General features: G+C 43.7%; 1 protein-coding gene across 3 annotated transcripts in view; it reads left to right on the forward strand.

Annotated features, from left to right (window-relative positions):
* Positions 1-27,939, forward strand: part of SUSD6 (sushi domain containing 6) — a 96,174-nt gene that overhangs the window by 4,813 nt on the left and 63,422 nt on the right. Inside the window, exon 1 of one of the 3 annotated variants that reach the window (XM_037503574.2) lies at positions 1,937-5,916. The exons of 1 other annotated variant lie outside the window; for it this stretch is intronic. The gene's annotated coding sequence lies outside the window, so the exon portion shown is untranslated. One more of the 3 variants, XM_054691261.1, reaches the window with a different exon arrangement.

Here is a 27,939-nt window from a genome sequence, read left to right on the forward strand (position 1 = left end):
GGTGTAGGGCCTCCCCGGTGGCGCAGCGGTTGAGCGCTGGGTTGCGAAGCTGCCCGCGGCCTCTGCAGCGCCGGTTCGATCCCCGGCTGCTCCCCGGCCACCACAGGAGGATCCCACATGGCGAGCAGACCTCTCCTGCCGCCCGCTGCTCCCCTCAGCAGTGTACTTCGGTCCTTCTGCCTGCTCTGCTCCCCGCTCTGGCTCTGGTGAATTCTCTCACCCTCCCGTACTTCTGACTGTACCCAGTGCATGTATAAACAAAACAAACAAACAAATAAATAAATAAATAAAAGCATGCCTCTATAAAAAAAAAAAAAATTAAAAAAAAAAAAAAAAAAAAAAGAAGAATTAGGGTGTAGCCCTGAGGTGTGGGTGGGGGAGCAAGACTGAGTGTTAGGGGCTGGGGTATGAGAGGATTCCCCAGAGAGTAGGGAGCAGAACAGGCAGATCTACTGAAATACACTGCTGAGGAGAGCTGTGGGGTGAGACAGGAGAGGTCTGCTGGGCCACTTGTGGTTTAGCTCCCAGGCTGGATGGAACTCATGCATCAGTGGCAGGAGATAGCTTGATAGCTCTGAGACTTTAACAAACCCTGTGCCACCAGGGAGGCCCCCTTTTTTTTTTTTTTTTTTTTTAATTGTTAGTGCTTCGGGACAAGATTACAGAAAGCTTGGAAAACTGAGTGGTGGGAAATCACATTTCTACCATTCTAACACAAACATCATTTCTATGTATTCTACTTTTTCTATCTTTTAGTTGGTAATCACTGTACATTCCGTTTTGTATTGTTTTTTTTTTTCCATTTAGCATATTCCAAAAATGTTTTCATAAGATGACACGAAACCTTTATCATTATTTTAATGGCTTTATAACATTTCATCAGAGAGATCTGCTTTGATTTAAATATCCTCTCATATATCACAATTATTTCTGAGTTTGCTCAGCGTTTTTTTCCCTGAGGAATAGTTTTATTTGTTGCATTGTATGTCGGTTTTTAAAGTGTTTTTTAAAATAGCTTTATGGCCTCCCCAGTGGCACAGAGTGTTGAGCGCCGCGCTGTGAAGCTGTCCACAGCCTCTGCAGCGTGGGTTTGATTCCTGGCTGGCAAGGGAGAGACCCACATGGCGTGGCAGACCTCTCCTGCCTCGCCTGCTGCTCCCCTCGGCAGTGTATTTGGTCCATCTGCCTGTTCTGCTCCCCACTCTGTCTCTGGTGAATTCTCTTACTCTCCTGCATCTCTGAACTATACCCCAATTTTTTTATAAGTAAATAAATTTTTTTTTAATAAATTTTATTTTTATATTCCCCATACAATTGCAATCCCCTTATTTTGAACCCAATCCCTCCCTTCCCCCCCCATCCCCCATAGAGTGTCTCTGGTTCATAGTTGTTTGTTGATTTTGATTTTCACTTTCTTATAGTTATTCTAAATAAATAAATTAAAAAAAATAGCTTTATGAGCTAATTTACATATCATGAAGTTTACCCATTTAAAGTGTGTGATTCAATGGGCTGTAGTATATTTACAATGGTGATACAATTATCACCATAATCTTAATTTTAGGATATTTTTATCACTACAAAAAGAAGCTTCATTAGTAGTCAATTCCATTCCTTTATAGTCTCCCCAGCCTGTGGCTGCCACTGGTCTACTTCTCCATAGCTTACCTATAAATGACCATTTCATGTAAACAGAACCATGTAGTATGTAATCTTTAGTAACTGGCCTTTTTCACTTAGCATGTATTTTTTTAAAGATTTATTTATTTATGCATACAAGAACTGGGGTACAGGCCAGAGGTGAGAGAATGCACCAGAGACAGAGTGGGGAGCAGAACAGGCAGACTGACTGAAATACACTGCTGAGGGGAGCAGTGGGCGAGACAGGAGAGGTCTCCTGAACCATGTGGGTCACCTCCCTGGCCAGGGATGGAACTCATGCTGCAGAGGTTGCAGATAGCTTCTTAGTGCTGTGCTTAACCCCTTGTGCCACCAGGGAGGCCCTAGCATAATGTTGTTAAGGCTTATTTATGTTGTAGAATGTGTCAGTGCTTCATTTCACTTAATTGCTGAAAAATATGATGTATTGTTTATTCATTCATCAGCCAATGGACATTTGGGTTGTTTCTGGATTTTGGTCATTATGAATGATGTTACTGTGAACTTACATGTATAGGATTTTTTTGTGTGTGTCGACATATGTTTTCATTTCATTTTAAAAGTTGTGTTCATATTTCCGCTGTGGGGTTCATTTATTACTTGGTTTTGCAGTTTGTTTGGGGAAGAACAGTTCCTGTACAGTCTCTTGATTCAGTGGTATCCTGAATATTGCTTTGAATTAATAAAAGAAGTTACTAAGAAGAAAAAAGAATCATGTATTTATAAGGTTTGAACTCTCCAGTAACATTGTTTCCAAATATTTGAACTTAAATAGTAGCAAGAGTCCATGTAGTAAAGCCTAAATTCAGTGCATATGTACTGCTGCTTACAAAAAAAGATTTTCAGCATGAGGCCTCAGTTCTAAATCAAGTCATTGTGTTTTATGGAGAGAACTTTACCATAAACCCCACAGAGCCTTCCTTATCAAATTTAATTTATAGTTCTCAGAAGCTTTTCCCTTCCTTGTGAAAAATTCCTTGCTAGGGTTCTGTGCACCTGCTTGGAGGCTTTGCCTAGGCTGGGGAGTGGTACTTACTGCATAGTTAACCAGAGAGGTGGAGATGAGTGTGGTTTAAATGTAGGTCTGAGAAAGACTGCTCTTCAGAACAGCTCTTACAAGGCTCTTACTGGTGAACCTCAGTTGCACCCGAGGTTAAAAATATAGATCATGCCAGACACAAAGAGGAACAGATGGTGCTGCTGGGAGTGTCATTTCCTCTACAGGATCTACCCCTGGGTGGTTTTACATCATACGAGCCGTATTACTGAAATAATGCAGAGCTTCCTTGTGACCTTGTCCTAATTGGAACTCCTAACATTCTTGATCAGTAGCTAGTCTTGCTGTCCCTACTTTTAAATTCCTACCAAAAGCTTTTGAAAGTATGTGTGTGTATAGGCCTAACTTTTTAATCAGTTGGTTCTACTCCAGAGAAACGTGGGGATTGGGCACATGTCTTTTGTCCAACAAGCCAGCCCCAAAGCAGAAGCTTGAATGATTATCTCTTGTACCTCTAGCTAAGTTCAATGAACAGTCCTTCCAGAAAATTCTCCTCTGCCTCCATTCTCTGTGTGTGTGTGTGTGTGTGTGTGTGTGTAAATGTGTGTGAATGCAGCCATATTCCCTGCCACAATTCACTGCCCAAAGTTTTAGATTGGGAGTGGATACTTCCTGTTAATGTAAATTGTATTCCCAAGTCCTGAAACTCTAAAATGACTGCATGAGGTAAGACTAGACAGTTATTTAAAAAATGGAATTCTTGACAGTAGCCAGATGTTACCAAAACTCCTTGCATAGCAAACCAAGTGTGTGATGAGACGGGCTCGTGAAATACAAGTTTGAATGATGGGACTTTGGGACCGGTCTCATTCTGCCTCACTTTATAGAAAGGAAATTGAGAAAGGGCACTCAGAGCTGACTTCTCTGGATGGTGACAGAGCAAGGGCTCATGATTCCTGCTCTATTGCTTTTCAACCCCCCTCCCTCCTACTCCCCAGGAAAGAGGATTGGGAGCCCAAGTGGGGTTTATATTATTAAGAATGAATTCATGACCCTCTGTGATTGCAGTTTTGGGTCTAATAGTGAAATTACAAAGGGGAATGAATCTTTGAGTTTACTTCTTCTGAGGAAGAACTGTTCTTAAGTAGGTGCAGTTTGTGCTTAAGCTAGGGCTGCTTAATTATTTTGTCTCTGTACTGTGCTGCTTCGCTATTTAAAAAACAGTCCCTGACTTAAGGCTGATGGTTTGTGTTCTCTTAGTAATTTTCTCCTTTGGGTCCACCTTGCACAGGTGCCAGAGGTTCTGGCACTATCCTAAATGTAGTAGCACTATCTGATAATTGGGAACTTGCTGTCTAGGAGGACTGATCTCCCTTCCTTCTACCCCACCAGCAGACCAAAACCCTCCTCTGCTGTGGTTCTGATTTCCTTGGGCTTATTTTATGTGGGCTTAGCCACCCATCTGAATGTAGTGTGGACACACATTTCTAACTGTCTCTGTCACCAGCCAGAAACGAAACACGCTTCCCTGGGCTAAGGTCATATATGCTAGCTTTCCCCATCCTAGAAAGCCAATGAAGTTTTGTGTTCAATGGGTGCTACTTTTGTAATTGGCATGCTCAAGACATCTCTAGCAAATTGACCAATGGTATGTTGGTTGGTCCACACCTTTATCAACCTCTGATTTCTATCCATATCCAGGTAGAAACTGCATGGGAAGGCCATCGACATCCTTGTTTCAGTCTTGTGGGGATTTAAGAAAAACAGGCTCTGCGTTTCCTAAGAGTTCATTGGTTCTTTTTTTCTCGTTACATGCACCTTCAAATCATAATTTCTGAGCTGATAATCTGGTTGGGCTGTGAAGTCAGGCCAGTGGGAGGTGGGTACATAGTTACTGCAGAAACCAACAGGAAGTAGATCTAGTCTTTTGTTTGGGTGAATGCCTGTGGCTAGTGCTAGGTATACTATTGTGAACAAAGAACAAAATGGACACAGTACTTGTCCTGTTGGAATTAACAGACCAGGAATAGCCATGAGTTATTTAACTTGAGAGTAGTCTGAGGAATCTGTTGTGCAACATTAGACTTTCAGTTTAGCCACTCTGAAGGACTCATTCTGGCCTTTTCAGTTACATCTGTGCTGGAATCCAGCAATTACCTGTGAGGAAGGAGGGCTTAAAAAAATATCCTTGGGAAATTCCTCCGGGCCTCCCTAGCAAGATAGCAAATTGCCTTTCTCTGCCTAGCTAGGTCTAGGAGTTAGGTCTGGTGTGAGAATTCCCGCTTTTGGCTTTGATCATTGATTTTAATGTGGGAATGTTTTCTGACCCTTAAATCACTCTTTTTTGAATTAAGGAAGAAAAACAAATGTGAGTTTAACAGTGAGAAATTGGGAAATAGGAAATATGATCAGTGGTGTGTATTCCATAGGAAATTTTTTTTCTCCTATCTCCTTTAAGCCTCTATTTTATTACAGATACAAATGTTGAGCTGTGATGTCTTGTTTCCTGCAATACCTGGTTTTATAACCTGCTGGGGGCAGTAAAGGACCTAGTACAATAATGGCACAATTAAGGCTTCCAATAAACATACCTCTTTGTATATTTTGCCTCTTTGAGAGCCATGTTTTTGTAGACCGAGGTGCTAGGCTGAGTTGGAAAGTTCCCTGAGGTCAATGATCCTTTCATCCATTTCTTTGTATTGAGGCCCTGGTTGGTAAGTGGTTGATAAGGTAAAGTGGATTAAAATAAAAAAGGTTGAGTTGGTGAAGTGATTTTGACTTCGGATCCAAAATCAGATCCAAATATCCAAAATTAGAGAGTTAATCCTGCTAATTTCAGGTGCTGAATTTCTTTCTATAATTCTACCATTCTTATAAAAGCCTCAGGAGGCATCAGGTATGCCCTAAAACCAACTTACACATGTGCATTTATCATTGGCCTAATGTATATATATCAGCATCCGTTGTGAATGTGGGTGCAGGCAAGGAAGTAGTTAACACAGGATGTCTTATTTCTGTTTGTTCTCCAGATTTGAGGTCTTCTGGGGGTTCTGTTACTTCTGGAATAACAAAATATAATTGTGTGTGTCATCTCCTTTGAAGGTCTGTACATGCTTTTGAAAAATCACATCCTTGAAAGAACGGCTGTTGGGTACAACTGCTGACTGCTTTTCATCGTCTGTGTGTGAGCAACAGTAGAATGAACAGATTTCAGAGCCTTTGTTTTTGTGTTGGTAAAACTTTCTGAGAATAGCAACAAGGTAGGTATTTTTCAAGTAACACATCTGAACTCATTTGACAAGTATCTATTGAATGCTAATACTCTTTCCCATATAATTCTCCCCATAGGAATTCTTTGCAGCACACAGATTAACAGTTTTTAAGTAATTGTTCCTCGGTGTTTTAGTTAGTTTTCTAAAACCTCATAGATTTCAAACCCTTTGAGATGTAAGGGCTGGTTTGTTTCCACTGTGTTTACTATGCAATATGGACATCCGTATTAATAGCAATAAAGATTTCTTCGTTTTACAAAGTGCTTTCACAGAGGCATATACTATTATGAAGTGGTTCTAGTTCTATTTTACAGAAGGAAAAGCCAAGACCTTTGGTGACCAGTAGGCACTGAGCAGAAACTGTACTTGTAAATAGTGGCACTGAGTCAGCTGCTGCTCATGCTGAGTCAAACGTTGGTACTTCTTATTGAGAAATAGGAAACCTCCTGGAATTGCAGACTTGATAAAATGGAAGTTGCTTATGAAAAACAGTTTAACAACTCCTTTCCTGTTCTCCCATCCCTGTCTCAGCACAGGTACTATCAAGGTTGTGTGTGTTAATATGTGTGGTGTACTGATGGGACCAAATTGTGGAAGTATATTTAATTTGACAGTGTAACTTATCTAACTAAGGAAAAAGCAGCCCCTTACAGGATAAGGGACTTTTATTTTTATTTTTGGAGGAGGAGGGAAGTCATAAGGACAACACCCTGGTATCTAGAAATTCATGCAGTTTGGGGCTTACCAGAGGGTCCAGTGGGGGCAAACCAGAGCAAAATCTCTTAGTTCTTTGATTCTAAGGGCTCTATGAGAGAGGTTTATTTGAGTGACTTTGTAGTTTGCCCTGTATGAGACATTGTTGCAGTCTTCTCCTTTCTTTCTGCAGGGGTGGGAGTTAGGACTTTAGGCAGCAACAAAGGGTCCAGGGCCTCCCTGAGATGCAAACCAAAGTGGGACTGTCTTGACCTCAGAACTGAAGAGGCTTGGAGGAAACTTTCTTGTTGCTGACATTGGGAGCCCAGCCTCTTCTGTAGGTGAGGCTTAATCTCCTCTTCTCCCCGCCCCCCATCCTGCCTTGTTTTCAAAGGCAGAAGATGCGCCTGTGTGGGCAGAGAGGAGGTTAGAAGTGAAGTTCCCTCCCTAACCACCACAGTTGAGATTTGAGGAAACATAAAGCAGTGCTAGTGTTACAGGGGCAGGGTGTGCTTGGGCAGCCTGGTCTGTTTAATTCCATTTAGTTGGGAAAGTGGAGGAGTAAAACTGGCTGTGGGTCAGGACTACTAATTCCCCACTTTCCTATGATGAATGGAAATTAAGGAGTGTTTTAAGAAATGGGTACTGAGTGGGAAGCAGTGGTGGGTAGCAGGACTTGGAGTCAGAGTCGGCCTGCCTTCATTCTCAGTTTGACCACTTAGCAATGGTGTGACTTCGAGCACATTTAAACTGTACTCAGTTTTATCATTTGTTAAGTGGAGATGCAGTTTCTTTAGAAGGGTAGTTATCAAAATTTAATGATTATGTTAGGATGAGGAATTCTGGGATCATGAAGGGTAACAGGAAACTATAGCTTCTTAAACTTCTTTTTGAGTCATTTGAATTTTTCAACTATTGGCATAATAGTTTATTATGACATGATTTATTCGGAAACTCAAAAGTGCCCTCTCATGGAATTATTATGAAAATGAAATCAAATGAGATATTTAAAACATTAGTTAGAGTATCTGACAATTAAGAGATACTTAAATGGCAGTTTGAGTATCTTAGTTCCTTGGTTCTAAGGGGGAAAAGTGACATTAATTTGAAGTTGGCATATACTTTTCTAGTATTAGATTTTTTCTGTCTGTGTGACTGGGTAAATATCTGTTAAATCCCAGCTTCATCAACTGAAAATGGGGGTTAATAGTATCTTCTATATACAGGGGGTTTGGAAGAGACATGTAAAGCAGTTAGCTTTGTATCTAGCTCATAGTAAGTGCTAAGTAAATATCACCTATTAACAGTTGTTATCCAGGGCTTCCCTGGGGCGCAGGGGTTAAAGACAGTGCTTTCAAGCCACTGCCAGCCACTACAAGCAAGTTCTATCTCTGGCCGGCCAGGGAGCAACTCACATGGCACAGCAGACACCTCTCCTGTCTTGCCCGCTGCTCCCCTCAGCAGTGTATTTCAGTAGATCTGCCTGTTCTGCTCCCCACTATGTCTCTGGTGAATCCTCTCACCCCTACATCTCTAGCTTGTACCCCGGTTCTTGTATGCATAAATAAATAAATCTTAAAAAAACCAACAAAACAGTTGTTATCTATACCACTATGTTAAAGGGAGATGGGAGTTATGTTCACTTTAAAGCTATAGAAAGAGTAAATCAGTGACTTATTTTAAGGCCAGATGTTACTTTAGCAGCAGAAATGGGGCTAGTGCCTGAATATTCTCCCCTTATAGTTCAGCTTTGCCTTGTCAGCTTGGGTATCAAATCAATGAGGTCTCACAGGAAGGCAGATACAAAGCAATGGCTAGGGCTGTGGCATGAAATGCACCATCACTCTAGACCAAGGGGATTATTGACTGTTAGTTTGGTGGGGATGAGAGAGGGGGAGAGACCAGCCTGGACCATGCCCTTTCTTCACTTTCCACAGCAGATGGACTGCCTCTGGGGAATGACAAGAGGGAGGGGCTTTTTCTTCTCTTTTCTCCCTAGTCCTCTTGCTTGGCAGGTGGTGGACTCCTTAGTACTAACAGTAGTACTTAGTTGTGGGTTTAGTTCACTGAACTCTTTCAGGCCCAGAAAATCCAGGTCTGGCCTTCTTAGTTAAATTGCTCTACTGCTGGACCCTCACTAACAGGCTTACAGCAACAAGTCTGCTCATCTCTCCCCCATTCATCTGGGGAGGCCTGCACAAAGTTGTGCTCATTTTTCCTAGGAGAAGACCTCTCTCCATACCACTTTGGTCTTGCCCATGACTTCGCAGGCTCCTTAGCTCTCTGCCTATTGTGGGACTGAACAGTTGAGTTGAAGCCATACTTGGTCTCAGATAGGTTTAGAGTTTTGCTGTGGGCTCTTGTTTTGTAATACTAACAGTTAGAGCGGGAAAAACACTTGGGTGATTTCTGCCCAGTATTGTTTCTGAAGAGTTAGAGATTCTTGTCCCCAAAGTCTATACTGACCAGAGCTGACTATACCCCAGTTTCAAACTTTGGGGTAATAGAATGTACTTCTCACATGGGCCTTCTCATTTCAGTTGTCTATCAGACTCTTCCACATTTGCCTTGTTCCCTTCTTCACAGGGGTCACAGGGGTCTTCTTCACAAACCTTACCAACTGGTGAAAAATACAGGCAATGCAGTATCAAAAGTTTTACTAATCTTTGCCTGGTAAACTGGAAGAACCAATGTGCATATTTGTATAGTTTTTGTATTTTCATGGGTTTCAATTACATGTATCCTTGCCAGATTTGCCTTTAGTGGTGGCTGGCAAATCGTGTAGTCTATTTTCCCTTAGAATATATCCTTGCTTTGGTCATCAGAATTCCCATTTTACAACTCCCCACATTTTGTAATTTCACTTTCCAGTCTGAAACGTGTGAGCAGCCTGCTATTGAGGCACTCATTTTTCAGTAATACCAGCTGAGCCACTGCACCCCTAGACACATCAGCTCTGACTCCCAGCCTGATTTCTTTTTCTTGTTTATGGCAACTTGTATGCAGACCTCCAGTTCAGGGCATCAAAATGTTTCCTGTTTGACTTGATAAAAGGAAGATCGTAGGTGGATCTTAAAGACATCCTGGAAAAGGCCCTCTTAACTCTCTCTCTTTTTTAAAGATTTATTTATTTATGCATACAAGAACTGGGGTACAGGCCAGAGGTGGGGGTGTGTGTGAGAGGATTCACCAGAGACAGAGTAGGGAACAGAACAGGCAGATCTGTTGTAATAAACTGCTGAGGGGAACAGCGGGCGAGTCAGGAGAGGTCTGTTGCGGCATGTGGGTAAGTTCCCTGGTGGGGATTGAATTCATGCTGCCCTGGCTGCAGATAGCTTCATAAGTTGCGTCTTAACCCCTTGCGCCACCAGGGAAGCCCAACCCTCTTAACTCGTAGCTAATTGCAAACTAAGACTCCAGTGGAGAAGCTGCTTTATGAAAGCCCCTCTGAACCACAAGTTGTTCAGGTTGTTTATCATGTTTTATAGTATATCTGTTTGTGGGGTTTTTTAGATTTATTTATTTATTTAAACAAGCACTGGGTACAGTCAGAAGTGTGGGAGGGTGAGAGAATTCACCAGAGTGAGAGTGGGGAGCAGAGCAGACTGACGAAATACACTGCTGAGGGGAGCAGCGGGCGGCAGGAGAGGTCTGCGCGCCATGTGGGACCCTCCCCCGGTGGCCTGGGATCGAACTGGCGCTGCAGAGGCTGTGGTCAGCTTCGCAACCCAGCGCTCAACCGCTGCGCTACCGGGGAGGCCCGTATTTATCTGGTTTTTGAAGATAAACAGCTTAAATTCTGGTTTTAAGGGTGGTGACTAGAAGTTTTGGAGGAGATACTTATAGAGGAACCAAGCTCTATCTTTATTTCAGGCCTTTAATCATGAACTTACAGGAGCAGCTCCAGGGTGTCGGGAGAGGAATGGCATGCTGCCTTGGAGCTGTCATCTAGGATACCACCTTTTGGGAACCAGCTAGTAGGCAGTACCTGACCCATGTGAAGTCATATTTGGGCCTTATCGGAAATGAAGCAGATGGTGTTTCTAGTAAAACTGGCAGATATTCTTGCTGTCAGAATTAACTAGAAAATTTTACATGTAAGTGTGGATTTATGGGAGTCTTCCTTTTGGGGTTTTAGTCACACACAGAAGTGCTGTCTTTACCTTACAGCGACCTTTATTTATCCCTTGCTTGCTTCTTTCAACTCGGTGTCTTCCCATCCCTGGTTACGTTCTCTCACCAGATGTCATTTCTGATGGGGAGGTAAAAGGTAGGCCCCACCAGTCTCTCTAGTGTAATTTCAAGGTGCTGATGGGACCATGTGCCCAGAATATGCCTGCTGCACTGCTAACATTGGTGGAAAAAAGTTATCATTTTAGTCACTCCTTTGGGTTAAGACATTTGTATGTAGCAGGTATCATACCTAGAAAGGATGACTGTCAAAAGCCCAGCAAAGAAAGAAGAAAAATTCCTTGGGGAAGTGGGACAAGGCAGGAAGTATTCACTGCATGCTCTGTGCCAGGAACAGTGCTATGCCTTGGTGGGCTTATCTTCACTGTATAGATCAGAAAACTAACTTTTAAAAGGTTAAATACTGTAATTTTCTGTTTGGAGCTAGAACCAAGGTTGAAGTGATGCCAAACCCTCTGTGTTTTGTTTTTTTTTTTCCCCTTTTTTCATGGAAGATAGGATATATGTGGATTAGGAAGTTGAGATGGAGAATGAGGAGGTGAGGGAGACAGAAAAATGCGTTGGAGAAGAGGGCAGTACCAGCTAGGAGCTATAGAGGAACACTTGGGAGTGCATCTGCTTGCATGAGGGATGTGGAAAGGAGAGGTCGATTAGCAAAAATAAACTGAAGTGGAAAAAAAGAAAGAAGAGGTTGGGTTATTACTTGGAGGGGGTGTGCTGTTGGATGGTGACAGCTTTTCCCTGAAGGAAATGTTGTGGTGCTTGTTTGGGGCCTGGAGCACCAGATAGCCTCTGTATCCAGGCAGGTGGCAGTTTGGTCCCACAGGAAGCCTTTTAATCCTAGTATTTATAGACTGGCCTGTATTCTACGGAAAGACAACTCCCATTTCAGTTAGTGAAGGCAGCATTGTCTGCCTTTGAAACACCACATTTATGGACCCCCATTTGGCCCATGGGGAGGGACTGGATAATGCCCATTATATTATCCCGATTCCCTGCTGCTTCAGAGGTTGTGTGGGGACAAGTCTCTCATTTCTCTCTAAGTGACCTCTGGATGCTCCCTCTCTGCAATTGTCCCTTTAACTCTCAGGGATGAGTTGGAGTTAACTTTGGAGAGGAAGCCCTCTTGTCTTTGTGTTCAAGGTGGCTGGGAATTCCCTAGAATGATGATTCTAATTTGTTCCCCAGCTCCTCACTATAAGGCTGTGATTGCTCTGTTTTCAGTATGACCAACCCTGCATTCAGTCCAATTCAACACTGATTTATTGACACCTGCTAGTATATGTGTGTGTGGGCGGCGGGGGGTGGGGGTGGGGGGTGGCAGGGGTAGTATACAAAGATGACTGAGGCAGGTCTGACTGATGAGGGGAACTAATGAGTCATCAGCTCCAGTGGTCAGGCTAGTTCCTTTTCCTTATAGCAGAAGTGTCCATAAACTTTCAGTCTTGTTTAACTTAATGGTTTTTGTGAGGACTAAGTGTAGTAAAACTGGATTAAGGCTTTGAGAAGTATAAAGCTCTAGATTCTGTAAGCTTTCTTAATATTAGAAGGTAGACTCATAATAAAATATATCATATATTGAGTGTTTTCTGTGTGCCATGCTTGATATGTGTTACTTAATATTTTTGACAACCAATAATTTGGTAGCTTATACCCATTTTACAGTTGTGAGGATTGATCTCAAATGAGGATGAAAAATAACTGCATGGGACATTAAGTAGCAGAGCCAGCAGTCTGACCTCTTGGCCACACTGTGTGGATTCTGTGAAGCCCTGAGGAAGTCAGAATAGAGAGGGTCTCCCATCAAAGGGAGGCAGCAGAATTCTGCCTCAGAGACCAAAAAGAAGTAGGCAAAGACCAGGCCTGGCGCTCAAGAAAGCACCAGCAATTCTGCACAGCTTAATTAAATTACTGAAACCTTTTCTGAACTTGGAACCATCGTTCTTGGTTAATAATACAATTGAAAGAGAGTTTAAGCCAAGAAAAAAGAACAGAATTGCTGAGCTCAAGGTATGTGGATAGATATTAAGTGCCTCTGACTGAAATACAAGAGAGGCAAAACCTTAAAGTGAGTAGATCTTTATTCCTCTTGCAAAGGAGTGCAAGACTCAGGCAGTGTGCTTGGTGGTGGTACTTTTAAAGAACGCACGTTAAAAAAAAAAACAAACAGAAAGACTCTTCCCCTCTTTGCCTTTGCTGTTGAAGTTTCTATTAAAGATTCTGTTTTTGGTCATTAAAATGCAGTGTATCCATTTTTGGCAGTTTCTTGGCTAGAGAAATTAACCTAATTTTTTGAGGCCACTTGTAGCTAGGTTATTTCAGATGTGGAAAATTGGGAACAATTTGCTTATTGCCTTCAGATCATGGAAAAGGCAGTTTCTTCTGTCAGATGCATGTCTGTAAAGAGAACCCTCAGAGTTTCTGAATTGCTGTTTTGCTGGACTCAGTTCTGTCAACAGGTTTTTGCTATTTTTTAACATGCTCTTCCTATGACTGGAAGTGATTATCTGTCTCCTTAGTAGTTAAGGAGTATTAGCCAATAGCATCTAAAGACCTAGTTCCCAAATCTGGCGCTGGTTCAGAAGTTTTCTAGAATGCCCCAAAGGAGTGTTTCTCAAATATTGCTTTAGAATCCCCTGACCCACCCTGTTCCTTGGGAATCAGCACCCTATGGGTGGGGTCCTGGCATCCACCTATTCAATAATAGGCTTCCCTCTGCTCTGAAGTAGAACTGTGAAATTAGTCCATGCCCAGCTCAAGAGGGTGTAGAGTTATAAGAACCAATGTGAACAGTATTCAAAGTTTTCTGTTTTTTTTTTTTTTTCATAATGAACGGAAATTTTGCTTAGTATTCAGGAAGACATCTGGGATAATTTTAATATTTAAAATGAATTAAACTGTCTTAACAGAATAAATATGAACCTCTACCATGATTGCACGCTTTGAGGTGTACTGCTCAGTTTGTGACCTTGGCCTCGTGAATTGCTATTTGAGTTTTTTAACTTCTCTGAATTGCAAGTTGTTTTTTTTTTTTTTAAAGATTTATTAATTTATGCATACAAGAGCTGGGGTACAGGCCAGATATGTGGGGGGTGAGAGGACTCACCAGAGACAGAGTGGGGACCAGAACAGGCAGACTGACTGAAATACAGTGCAGAGAGGAGCAGCAGGTGAGACAGGAGCAGTCTGCTACGCCACGTGGGTTGCTCCCTGGCTGGCTGGGGATCAAACTCATGCTGCAGAGGCTGCGAACTGCTCCATAGTGCAGTGCTTAACCCCTTGCACCACCAGGGAGGCCCTGAATTGCAAGTTTTTTAACTTCTCTGTGTCTTGTCCCAAAAGGAAGATGGTAATAGTACCTACCTTTTAAGGTTGTGAGCATTAAATCAGATATTAGATATAAAATGCTTAGATTCATGCACAGTGAGTAACGAGTCAAGTGCCAGTTAATAATGATGCTACTATTATTATCCTGGGTTTCATGAGACTGTTGGGGGAACAGTGTGTCCTGAATGAATTTCACCCACTAATGTTTAATGGATTCCACTCCCACCTCCATTCCAAAAAGATCCCTGGTGCTGAGAACTACAACTCCCATCATGCCAACTCCTAGCATGACTCTTGACTTCTTTTTTTTTTTTTTTTAATAGAGGCATGTTTTATTTATTTATTTATTTATTTGTTTGTTTGTTTATAAATGCACTGGGTATAGTCAGAAGCACGGGGTGGTGAGAGAATTCACCAGAGCCAGAGCAGGGAGCAGAGCAGGCAGAAGGACCGAAGTATACTGCTGAGGGGAGCAGCGGGCGGCAGGAGAGGTCTGCGCACCATGTGGGACCCTTCTCCGGTGGCCGGGAGCAGCCAGGGATCGAACCGGTGCCGCAGAGGCCGCGGGCAGCTTCACAACCCAGCGCTCAACCGCTGCGCCACCGGGGAGGCCCGACTCTTGACTTCTTAAAAGGGGATTGCTGGGAACTGAGGGTGGAGTTAAGCAGCCTTACTTAGTATAAACGTAAAGACCTGTGGACCTGAGGGGGCTTGCTTGGTTTTCCCTTCCTTCAGTATGCAACCTGAGATCATCACCACCACAGAAATGGTGGGGAAAAAAATGAAAAGTGGGGGAATGTAACATAGAAAGGTGAAGTTCCAGGTTCCCTGTCCCACCCAAGGAAAGGTGCAACTGAGCAGGGAGGACAAGCCAGAAAAGACTGGGAAAAGGACATGAAAAAAAGAAGACTAGGAAGAGAAGACCTGGAGGAGGCACATGAGCAGTGAAACATGAAGAGGCCGCACTTGTTTCTCAGTCTTTGATTTATAGCAGGGACTTGGGGGACATGGAAGGAGACAAAAGAGACAGACGTGGGTGCAAGACCCAGGGGGAGGCTGATAATGTCAGCCTTTTTCTTGACTTGCATTTTGATTTTGTTCTTTTCCTTCCAGATTTACCTGGCCCTTTCTACCCTTTTCCTATGGTTCCCCACCAGAAGGTACCTTAGATTTGTGGCAGATTTTTGGGCGTCAGCTGCCCTGCTTTGGGCCAACCCTGTTTAGCTGGGGATGTTTCATGGGGAAACTATTTTAACCATATTCTTTCTTTTCTCTCTGTTGCACACTAATTGTAGTACAGTTCTTTTCTCTTGAAGGTCTTACACACTCTAATAAAAGTAGATTTCGTCCTTATGCAGCAGATGGCAGAACCCATTTTGAGCAGCCAGGTTTGGGTGTCCTGGGGTGTTCCTCACTTTGTCTGCTAACATTACTGGGAGCTTGATCATCCCAGTTACAGAACTGAGTCTTACAGGTTGACAAAATATCCTTTTTCCTACCAACACAGACAAGCCTACATACTTGTAATAGATCGGTTGCCATGTATAAGAAACCTAAACAGAGCGCTGGGAACGTGCTTTGTGATAGTAGGTATTCTCAGGTCACATCCTACTTTAGTTCTCTGAGTCCTTGTGTAGAGGAGCACAGCATGACTCCTCTCAGACCATCAGAATCTGTCACAGGTGGGAGGGGAAGTAAATGTGTAGAAAATGTAGAGAATTCACCAAGCTGTTTCAAAGAAGCTTTTTTTCTTTCATTCAACTGGGCTCTTTCATTCCCTTATTCTTGTTTAATGGTTGGGAAAGAGGGCTAAATTACACTTTTCCTTTGTAAGACGCACATCTCAAATTCATTTCTCCCATTAACTGGTTTGCTTTTAAAAAATTTAAGAAATCACATTTTAATACTTGTTTCTTAAAGTCTAGGAAATACAGGTCACTCTCAGTTGTGGAAAATCACTTGTAATTTCCCTTCCAGAGATCACCACTATTCACCCTGTTATTGTGCTGCCTGTCTACGGGGTCAAAGATGGCAAAGTGGCTGACAGGGTATTGGAGTTCAGAGGGAAGAGAACCAGGCTGACCCTCATGTGGCTCATAGCCTTACACTGGGTGAAGCCATTACCCTGTTTGAAGATAAGTGAGCTGTTCAGAGCAGAGTAGTCATGGCCATCTACATGTTTCTAGCAATGTTGTGTACTCAGACATTTTTGACTTGGTTCATATTGATTCTGCTCTTTGGGTTTTGTGCTCATTTTTCATATGGGTAATGAGGGATCTAGTGCCTTTTTTCTGTAAGTACTAGTATTGCCTCTCAGGGTTGATACTTCTCTATCTCATCTCAACTCCTTCACTAAATGCTATTAGGGAGTTTGTGTTTAGGAGGAAAGAACTCTTTGCTAAGGAGAACACTGCTTCAAGGTTTTTTAAATATAAAGATTCCTCTCCCCTTTCTCCTCTTCCCAGAAAAGAGCTTCCAATAAATTATTCCTCCAATAATTTATCACTGTTGTGATGGACAAAGGAATAGTAAACTTCTTATCTTCTCATCGATCGCCTTTACTCCCTTGCAAATGGCAATTACAGGAAATCCCGACTAGCATAAAAAAACAGGGACCTGTGGGAAGGCTGGAATATGTAACCTCCATTCCCAGAAACAGGTAGAAATGGCCAAGCTGACTTTAGCAGTTGGCATGCAGAGAGCCAAGGCATGGCCTGAAGATAATGACACCACTGGGAATTGAAACCTGAGTCTTCCTGCTCTCTGACTTGGATGTCAAGGCTTCCTCTTTTTGAGTCCCTTCTATCTAGTCAATAATCAGCCCCTGTCAATTCTTCCTTCTGTAGGTGTCTCTCACCATCACCCTGGCCAGACTTCTTCGTCCTGTCTGGCCTTCCAGGCTGCTTTAGTTTGTTTCTTTCTTTCTTTCTTTTTTTTTTTTTTAAAGATTTGTTTATTTATTTATACAAGAACCAGGGTACAGGCCAGATGCGCGGGAGGGTGAGAGGATTCACCAGAGACAGAGCGGGGAACAGAACAGGCAGACTGACGAAGTACACTGCTGAGGGGAGCAGTGGGTGAGACAGGCGAGGTCTGCCGTGCCATGTGGGATTCTCGCTGGCCGGCCGGGATCGAAACGCCGCTGCAGACACTAAGGACAGCTTCACAGTGCGGCACTCAACCGCTGCGCCACCAGGGGAGGCCCCAGGCTGCTTTAGTTTCTATTGCTAGGTTCATCTCCCATGAATATTGTTCTTAATCTCTAGTGAGACTGGGTAAGAAAACATGTGAGGAAATATTACCATCCTTCTCATGGCAGTGGTGCTCTTTGTGGATGCGGACAAAGTTTCTGGTGCCTCTCACATAGCAGACCTTTAGTAAATACTTGTTGAGTTGAATTAGGTTGTGTTTCCTGCTCAAGAACATACATTGTGTTACAGGGCAGGGAGAGAGGCACCCTTGATCCCCAAACCTGCCACATCAAGACAAAACATACTCTAGTGCATAAAACCTTCGATGGAAAGGAACTTTAATACAATTAGTGTGTAATACAGAAAAGGGGAAAAATATATTTTCCAAATTAAGCACCCAAGTGGGTGCTTAATTTGGGTAAATGTCCAGTGGGTAAATGTCCAGCCAAACAGGGTTAGCCCAGAACAAGGCCACTGAGGTCCGAAAGCCTGCCACAAGTATAAAGCATCTTCTGGCGGGGACCCATTGAAAAGGGTCAGAAACAGCTAGACAAGTCTGGGAGGAAAAGAGCAAAATCAAAATCAAGATAAAAGTTGCCATTGTTAACTTCCCCACGGGTCTCTCACATGCATCTGTTTCACCCAGTCCAGGACCAAGAAGTGAGTGCAATCCTTACATGCCTCTCTGATCTGTGTGCCTCCTTCATGTCTCCTTCTGGTTCTTCATCCTTCTTCCCTTCTACCAGTCTTTTTTCCTCCAGCTTCCTCTCCTCTCTGCTCATCTCCACCCTCTCTTGGGTGGGGCCAGGAACCTGGAATCTCCCCCTCCCGTGGGGACCACCCTCTTACAATTGGCTCTCCACTACTTACCCATCTAAAGCTGAATTTCTCTGCCTATTTTTCATGGCTGGGCACACTGGCTTTACTGTAAGTATTTGATTGAATACTTAATATTTTGTGGAATAACTAGAGTCTGCTATGTGGAAAATAACCAGAGGAACCATAAGAACTGTCTCTTCCGTGAAGGATCTCGAATGGACTTTTTTTCCCCCTATTCTTCCTTGATTCTTGGCCTCTCCTAAGTTTCTTCCTCCTTCCTCCCTCCATCCTATCATGTTTACTTCAGCTTTCAAGTTCCACATCCTTCCCCATGCTTATTCAGCCCTCAAGACTTTCAGGTCAGATCTCCCTTGCATTTTAAGGATTGTCTTGGTTCATATCCATTTCTGTCACTCCCTATTACCCCTAACTTTGTCCATAACTCAAAAGTAGCTGCTGCTTGTTCTTCCTTATTTTCCAGTTATTCATACCTCACAACTTAGCATTTTATTGTACCCACATAGAATACTGAAATAGCCCTCTGCCTTATTGTATGCCTTGATTGTTTGCTTTCTGGGTTTGTCGGGAAATGATACATGATAAGCACAGGTGAACTATAGGAGGGAAAGGTGATCTGATAGTAATTTGGGAGTGTGGTTTCCAAAGGATTTTGGGTAACCTGGAATAGAGGAGGGACTGGAGGCTGGAAGACCACTCAGGAATTTTAGGACTCTGGAAATCAAGATCTGAGAGAAAATGGATGGAGCAGAAAGGGTCAGACTTTTGCTCCAAGAGTTTGTCCCATGCTGAGATTCTCTTGAAACTGGTTCATGTTGGGGCCTCCCTTGTGGCTCAAGGGGTTAAGTCTCAGCTCTATGAAGCTATCCAAAGTCACTGCAGCAGGAGTCTTCTAGCCTCCAGCCCCTCCTCTGTTCCAGGTCACCCAAAATCCTTTGGAAACCACACTCCCAAATTACTATCAGATCACCTTTTCACCTCCTATGGTTCGCCTTTGCTTATCATGTATCATTTCCCGACAAACCTGGCAATATGCAAAGAAGGCACAGCCCCCAGCCCACCAGAAACTTTCAACAGACTTGGGGAGGCTGCATACCCAGCCATGGAGGTGACTGGCATGGTGCAGCAGACCTATCCTGTCTCCCCCACTGCTCCCTTCATTGTGTATTTTAGTAGATCTGCCTGTTTTGCTCCTCACTCTGTCTCTGGTGAATCCTCTCACCGGCCCCCCCCCCCCAACTCTAGCCTGCACCCCGGCTCTTGTATGCATAAATAAATAAATCTTGGGGAAAAAAAAAAAGAAACTGGTTCGTGTGAAAGTTGTATTCATTTTAGATGCTCATCAGGGTTTTCGGGAATTTGTGGTTTCTGAAAAGTGCCTGGCCATAGAGAAGCTTACAGTTTAGGAACAGACAACGAGGGGCAATAGTGAGCAGACCTGTCAGAGTGAGGACTGGGGAAGTTTGGGGGTTTAAATATATTCTGCAAACACAAACATTTTCTCTCTGCTTTGTCACTGAGACTTGTAGACTTATGTTGCATTTGTTTTTTTAATAGTAGAATCTAAAGTGAAATTAAAAGCAGCAGCTTCCTCTTGTGGCTTGAGCAGAATTTTAAGCATTGTTCTGACTTCCCCTCCATTCCTCTTTTATTTCTCAGATCCCCCTAGTGTTGTGAAACAGGTTAGTAACATCTTTGGGCTTGGGACTAGTTTCAGCCAACTGAATTCCTTGTAAACCAGTTTAAATCTATGGTAATCTAAATTTGGAATAGGTTTGGGCTACCTGGAATTCTAGGTAGGAATTGTGGTTGCAAAAGCAAAACTACTTAATTGTAGCTTGTATGAAAATAAAAGCAGCTTGAATTTTCTTCTTACAAACTTTCTCTGAAACACCTTATATCCCCTTCCCCCCCTTTTTTAGGCAAATAGTTTTCAGGGTAGAAGCCTTGTTACTCTTGAGGTGGAGGAGTATAATAAACCAGTGGGTGATTTCCCAGGTAAAATGCTGTTCCTCTCAAAAAATACTAAGTGCAGAAGTCAGGCTGCTTGTCCCACATTTATAATCTCTTCCCATTCTATTCTCAACTAGTAAGTAGTGACCTCAGTCTGCCTAAAGACATAATGTTTAAAATTTGTTTGAATGTCTGCAGTAGTAATGAAGTTTAGCCCATTTATGATGATGGTAATAACAAACACACAGTAGCAGGTACACTAATTAATTGCCAGTGAGTAGAAAGTCACTAACTTACTTTACATGAATGTGAAGTTCTTAGTGTTGAATAGAGGAGGCAGCAGCTTTGGAGGCTCTCTGCCCAAAGATTGCACTTTAGAGAAGTACTTGGAACAAAGCGGTATATTTTCTGTTAGGGGTGGGTGTGTTGCTTCTTTTGAGAAGACTTCTTATAATAGTATAATGGTTCCTCTGGAACTTGTAGCAGGATTCTTTTTCTGTCTTCTTCTGTAGTTACAGCTGCTTTTTCCCTAGGGGAACATTCATCTGTGTTAAAAAACAGAGAAAGGAAACAAGAAGTTCTCTCAAACAGTGAGGTTTGGAAATCAGAACTGCATTTGCCTTTCAGGAGGGCAAGTTCTAAACAAAGTTGTTGTTTAAGTAGAAGAAAGGGAAGTCTGACTGTGGTTCCCACCCCCAGATGCACACCACTACCACCTGCCCCTCCACCCAGAGCTTCCTAGTGTACTTGTGAAACTTGTGAAGGAGTTTAGGACACAAGGTGCCCATTATAGCCCCATTTGTTGTACTAGGTCAAATATTGCTTTTCAGCCCTTGAGTACTAAGTCAGTTTTTCTGGCAGGCCACTTTCTTACCTGAGTATTCATGTCTAACTAGGCTTCTTGGCTGGTATTAGCAAGGACAAGCCTATGGCAGTTGCATTTGAGTAGGGCGTCAGAGACAGTATCTGAAGGTATTTTGGACAAGAAAGATTTCTGATCATTAGGATGTTTTCATTATACTGATAGCTCAAAGTCTTGGAGCTGAGATTTGCTAGGCATCGAGATGAGATTAGTAAGTGTGTCTTACCCTCTTTGCCTAGCACCCTTAGTATCTTTCCACTCGTTTTAACCAACTAGCTGGTTGTTGACATGCATCTTTATTTTATTATGACAAGAGGAGGAATTCTGCTTTGCAGTTGAATAACTGTGCCTCCTATTTAGATTCAATAGGGGGTTATACTCTAAAACGTAACAAACACTTTCTTCCACTCTGTACACACTCTGATACAGAATGGGTGGCAGTCTGGAGGCTGGGGGACCTTCATAGAGCCAGTACTATTGAAGGTGGACATGGAGGTCAGAATAAGGGCAGCTGGGACCTAAAACTCCTAGGACTTGGTTGGCTGGTTGATGGCCCATCATGCAAGGTTAGAACAATAGGGAGACCTTCAGAAATGACTGTTGCTCACAGGCTAATTTAGTGTGACTAGCCAGAGGAGGGGGTGGGCTTCCTGGGGAAAAGGGTGGGAGTCTTAATTGAGACTGCCTGATTTTGCAGTAGCTCAGACTCACCTCCTGTTTCTGTATTGGCTGACAATTCCCTTAGGTCCCAGAACAACAATTTTTCATTTCCAATGGGAACCTATTTTTGCCAAAACACACACACACAAACAACAAAACTATAACCTCCCTTGAGAATTGCTGTGTATGACTGTTGCCTTCTTTCTGGAAGAAACAGGGAATTGCTCTTGTTTTCTCATGAACTACTCCTGCCACATTGGAGTTCCTGGAGACTGTTGCTGCTAGACTTCCTAATCTGGCTGAGGCCTGGATATAAGCCGTTCCTTGGGTGCTCAGAAAGGACAGAACATGGTACTGGTTTGGCTCTCTGTCTGAGAGAGGTGGTTAGATTCTGGGAAGATATTTTAGGAAACTTTGCTTTGTAAAAAGTTGGGAAAATTGAGTTCTGCTTCAGCCACTATGTTAGCCCTGTGTCCATAGGCAAGTCATGGGCCCTCTATTCAGCTTCACTTTGCCCCAAGTAAAATGGATAAGTTGGACTTTATAAAATTACCCAGAGTATCCGTAGGTAGTGGTCAGGATCCTCTGACAAACCCATGGGTCTGCTCCTGGTGAATATGACCAGGGTACCAAAGGCTGGAACACAACAACTTGCTGTTGCCAGTCCTCTTTTGCCTTCAGACTATTCCCTCTCTTGGGATACCCTACCCTCCCGTTACACCCACCTCTTTCTGCTCAGTCTGGCTAACACCTTTTAATGTCAGTGTCAGCTTAGACTGCTGCTTGCTCCCCATACTGGTGGTGTAACAGGGTGGTCCCCAGGACAGGGGGATGTTCCAGGTTTCCTGCCCCACCCAAAAGGAGAGTGGAGCTGAGCAGGAATAGAAGAAGCTGCAGAGGAGGCTGAGGAAGGAAGGAAGCAATATGCAGAGCCAGAGGAGACCTGGAGGAGGCACATGGAGCCGAGAGACACGTGAAGAAACTGCGCTTGCTTTTTGGTCGTGGACTGGTTGAAACAGATGTGGGTGAGAGATCTGTGGGGAGGTGACAGTGGCGGTGTTCGTCTTGATTTTGCTCTTTTCCTTTCACACTTGTCTGGTTGTTTCGGATCCTTTTCTGTGGGTCCCCACTGGAAGATGCTTTGGACTTGGGGCAGGCTTTGGGGCCTTGCTCTGGGCCAATCCCATTTGGATGGACTTTTACCCACGAGGGGACGGGTAACTTTGGGTGCTTCATTTAGAAACTAGATTCTTTACCTTTCCTGTATTGTTTCCTAATTGTATTAAAGTTCCTTCCCATTAAAGTCTCATATGTTTTGTGTTGATGCGGTGGATGGCAGAACCCATTTAGAGTAGGTAGGTTTGCAGGGACTGGGCTGCCCCTCTCCCTGCCCTGTAACAGTGGGAGTGTTTGCCCCTCCTTTGCATGCCATATTGCACTGTGCTCAACGCTCCTACCAGTGTGTTAACTTTGTCTCTTTATCCCTTAAATTTTTTTTATTGAGGTAACACTTATTTACAATGGTATGTGATTCAGAAATGCAGAATCCTATCTTTTAGATGTATATTACCTTTCTGGTTATACTGTGAGTTTCCTGAGAGCAGAGATTGTCTACTGTCACCACTGTATATCCCTAGTTGCTGGTGAAGTACCTGGAATATAATAGATACACAGTAAACGATGAATGATTAAATAACTTCTCCTAGTTCAGCATTTCCCAGTGTATTCTGGGAACTGTTCTGGGTCTTCCCAACACCCCCTTCCCCCAGCCCTCCCCATCAAGGCTTTCTTTCTGACTACTGAATGTGGGTGAGGGAGAACCTTAGATAATGCTGAGAGTTGTTTTGGAGTTTAAGGTTTGTCTTGTGGCATAGCATTAGACTTCTCGCCCAGAACCCTCTTGTAAAGTGTTGCTTCTACCTGGGATGTGCCTGGACTTCGCCCTGCTCCTCCCCATCTCCAGCTCTGGAGGCAGGCACCTGCAGAGGGCTGTCTTTGCCAGCCGCCTTGGGCTGGGCCATCTGCTGCTTGTGATTGCAAGTGGGGTGAGGGGTGAACTATCCTTGCAGGGAGGAGATGTGGGGTAAGCAGCTCTGACTGAAAGGCTGAGCCTGGCTCTCCTCCCACATTCTGCCCTCTCTTTCTGTGCTCTGTGTGCTGCCTTCCATAGAGATCTTGCTTTTGTTCTACCTGCTGCCCCCCACTACTCTGCTAAGGAGAACCCTTGCTGGGTTTTTGTTTACTCTGTGTGAGTGCTTTGCCCTTTTGCCCATGCCCCTAAGAAAGAGCCAGAGCAAAAATTAAAACAAAACAAAACAAAACTTGAGAAGTGAAACTTTGGGCCTCTTTCAGTCTTTGTTTAGATGTAAATGAGTCTCTTCCCTCCCCTTCCTAACCCCCCAGTTTGTGCTTTTAGCTTCACTATCCCTTTTTCCATCCTTCTACCTGTGAAGTCTGAACAGGAGGGGGCTAAAACACTTATTTGGAAGATCCTAATTGTACTTTAAGCCTTGCCCCTTTCTAGTCTTGTGTAGATAGACATGGGAAAGGAGTAACCTATCCTTATCATTCTTGGTGACTGGGTTTGGAGGTTCTGTAGTGGTGTATTCACATTTGCCCAACTGTGCAAGGAGCTGGGGAGAATGTGGAAATGTTGGGGGCATTGAATGTCCTGAATGCACTCCACAAACTCAGGTTTTATGGACTCCACCCCCATCCCAGACCAAAGAGATCCAAGGCACCCATAATGTCATCACCACCAGAGGGAGGATAGCTGGGAACTGAGGGTGGAGTTAAGCAGCCAGGCTTGGTATATAACTTAGAGGCATGTGGGCCTTGAGGGTTTTTGGTTTGGGTTTTTTTTTTTAATTATTTTTAATACAAGAACAGGGGTACAGGCCAGAGGCGTGGGAGGGTGAGAGGATCCACCAGAGACAGAGTGGGGAACAGAACAGGCAGATCTACTGAAATACACTGCTGAGGGGAGCAGCAGGCGAGACAGGAGAGGTCTGCTTCGCCATGTGGGATTCTTGCTGGCTGGCTGGGATCGAACTGGCACTGCAAAGGCTGCGGACACCTTCACAGTGCGGTGCTCAACCGCCTGCGCCACCAGGGAGGCCCCGAGGGTTGTTGGTTTTTGCCAGCCTTTAGTGGGCTATTTGGGGTTCCAGTTCAGTGAAACTGGTAGGATGTCTTCACCAATATACATACATATATCTTTCTCCCTGATTTATTCCTCTTTTCATTTTCCATTTTTGTAAATAAACCCTTCAGTAACTTTTTTTTCCTGCACTTCAGTCTCATTATAAGTCCCTTTAAGCACGCAGGTGAGGACCCACACTCTGGTGACCCATTTTACATTGGGATTGCCCTGTAATAGAAAGAATTTTTTTTTTTTTTTTAAGATTTATTTATTTATTTATACAAGCACAGGGTACAGTCAGGAGCGCGGGAGGGTGAGAGAATTCACCAGAGCCAGAGCCAGAGCGGGGAGCAGAGCAGGCAGAAGGACCGAAGTACACTGCTGAGGGGAGCAGCGGGCGGCAGGAGAGGTCTGCGCGCCATGTGGGACCCTCCTCCGGTGGCCGGGGAGCAGCCGGGGATCGAACCGGCTCCGCAGAGGCCGCGGGCAGCTTCGCAACCCAGCGCTCAACCGCTGCGCCATCCGGGAGGCCCAATAGAAAGAATCTTAAAAAGTTATCTTTACCAAGCTGAAGAGGTGACAACATAGGGAACAGAAGAGCAACATACTGGATATCTCAAACTTCAACATTCCTTTGATCACTTGGGGGTTCTTATTAAAGTGCAGATTCTGATTTAGTAAATTAAGGAGGAAGGCTGAGATTTAGCATTTCTAATGAACTCACAAGTGATGCCAGCACTACTTCTTCAGTGGTCCATACTAGCCTTCTTCTTCCCCCTGTTAACACTTGATTAAAAAGACTGACTTCGGGACCTCCCTATGAAGCTATCTGCAGCATGAGTTCGATCCCTGGGCCAGGGAGCTAACCCTCACAGGGCAGCAGACCTCCCCTGTCTCACCTGCTGCTCCCCTCAGCAGTGTATTTCAGTCAATTGGCCTGTTCTGCTCCCCACTCTGTGTCTGGTGAATCCTCTCAGCCTTCCTCACCCCCCACCTCTGGCCTGTACCCCTGCTCTTGTATGCATAAATAAATAAAATAAATCTTTAAAAATATTTAAAAAAAAAGATTGACTTTTTTTTTGGGAGGCTAGTAAGGATTTTCTTTCTTTCTTTCTTTCTTTCTTTCTTTCTTTCTTTCTTTCTTTCTTTCTTTCTTTCTTTCTTTCTTTCTTTCTTTCTTTTTTAAAGGAGAACTCTTGTTTTTTTGTTTATTTATTTATTTATACAAGCACTGGGTACAGTCAGAAGTACGGGAGGGTAAGAGAATTCACCAGAGCCAGAGCGGGGAGCAGAGCAGGCAGAAGGACCGAAGTACACTGCTGAGGGGAGCAGTGGGCGGCAGGAGAGGTCTGCACACCATGTGGGACCCTCTTCCGGTGGCCAGGGAGCAGCCGGAGATTGAACCGGCGCTGCAGAGTGCGGGCAGCTTCGCAACCCAGCGCTCAACCACTTCCGGGGAGGCCCAGGACTTTCTTATTTTAAACCTGAGGGCTTGGGCTGGCCTTTCAGCCATTGTTTACAGAACCCTTTCTTGGGTCCCTCATGCCTTAACTGCTGGCTTCTCTGGACCTCCCCTTGGCTCCATGAGTTTCCTCAGTGATCTGAGTACATAGGTATAAAACATGAGTAAATGCCCTTTTGTGTGAACCTGAGAAAGAGTCGTTTACCACTTTTCACTTTTCAGAGGATACTGACAATTGTTTTTAAGGCCACTGAGTCCCAATCTTGTGCTTAGCACAGGCCTCCCTGAAAAATACTTCACCAGTGGGAACTTCATAATTCTTGTCAACTTTTAGCCAATATCAGACAGATTTTTTTCCCGGTAAGTTGAACAGGATGCTCCATTGCCTCCTGTCTTGCATTGTTTCTGACAGTAAGCCTGCTGTGATTCCACTGAATACCATGTTTTTCCCCACCCACCACCCCCTTTGCTATTGTAGGTTTCTCTTTATCATTGGTTTTCAGCATTTTGATTATAATGTGACTTTTTGTGTTTTCCTTTGTGTGTGTTTCTTTTTTTTTTTTTTTTTTTAAAAAACTTTACAAGTTTTATTTATTTTTTAGATTATTTATTTATTTATACAAGCACTGGGTACAGTCAGAAGCGTGGGAGGGTGAGAGAATTCACCAGAGCCAGAGCAGGGAACAGAACAGGCAGACATGACAAAATACACTGCTGAGGGGAGCAGCGGGCATGGCAGGAGAGGTCTGCGCGCCATGTGGGACCCTCGCCCAGCCGCCGGGGATTGAACCGGCACTGCAGAGGCTGCGGGCAGCTTCACAGCCCAGTGCTCAACCGCTGCACCACCAGGGGAGGCCCTGTGTGTGTTTCTTACTCTTGAGGGTTGATGAGTTTATTAGATCTATAGGTTTATAGTTTTCATCAAATTTGAAAAAAATTTCAACCATTATTTCTTAAAATGTTTTTTTGTATCACTGCCTGTCCCCATATACATATGTTAGGCTGTTTTTTTTTTTTTTTATACAAGAACCAGGGTACATGCCAGATGTGCGGGCGGGTGAGAGGATTCACCAGAGACAGAGCAGGGAACAGAACAGGCAGACTGACGAAATACACTGCTGAGGGGAGCAGTGGGGGAGACAGGAGAGATCTGCTGCGCCATGTGGGACCCTCACTGGCTGGCTGGGATCGAACTGCTGCTGCAGAGGCTGCGGACAGCTTCACAGTGTGGTGCTCAACCGCCTGCTCCACCAGGGGAGGCCCCTGTTAGGCTGTTTGATATTGTTCCACCTCTGACTCATGTTATGTGTATATAATTTTGGATAGTTTTCTGTTGTTATGTTTCCAAGTTCATTAATTTTCTCTTTTGCAGCATATAATCTGATCAACCCATCCTGTGTATTTTTCACTTAAGGTATTTACATTTTTCCCACTAAAAGGTTAATTGGGTCTTCTTTATGTCTTCTATTTCTTTCTTCAGACTCATGCCTTCCTTTTCTCTGTTGAACACGTGGAATATTTTTATGATACAAACTTTAACATCCTTGTCCATTAATTCTGTCGTCGTGTTATATTTAGGTCTGCTTCTATTATTTGATTATTCTCTTAGTTATGGTTATATTTTTCTGCTTATTTGCATGGCTGTTAATTTTTGATTGGAAGCTAGACATAGTTTCATGTTGCCGTGCTGGAA

The sequence above is a fragment of the Talpa occidentalis genome, unplaced genomic scaffold (genome assembly GCF_014898055.3).
Source record: "Talpa occidentalis isolate TD23 unplaced genomic scaffold, MPIMG_talOcc4v2.1 talOcc4.11, whole genome shotgun sequence".
Taxonomy (NCBI): Eukaryota; Metazoa; Chordata; class Mammalia; order Eulipotyphla; family Talpidae; genus Talpa; species Talpa occidentalis.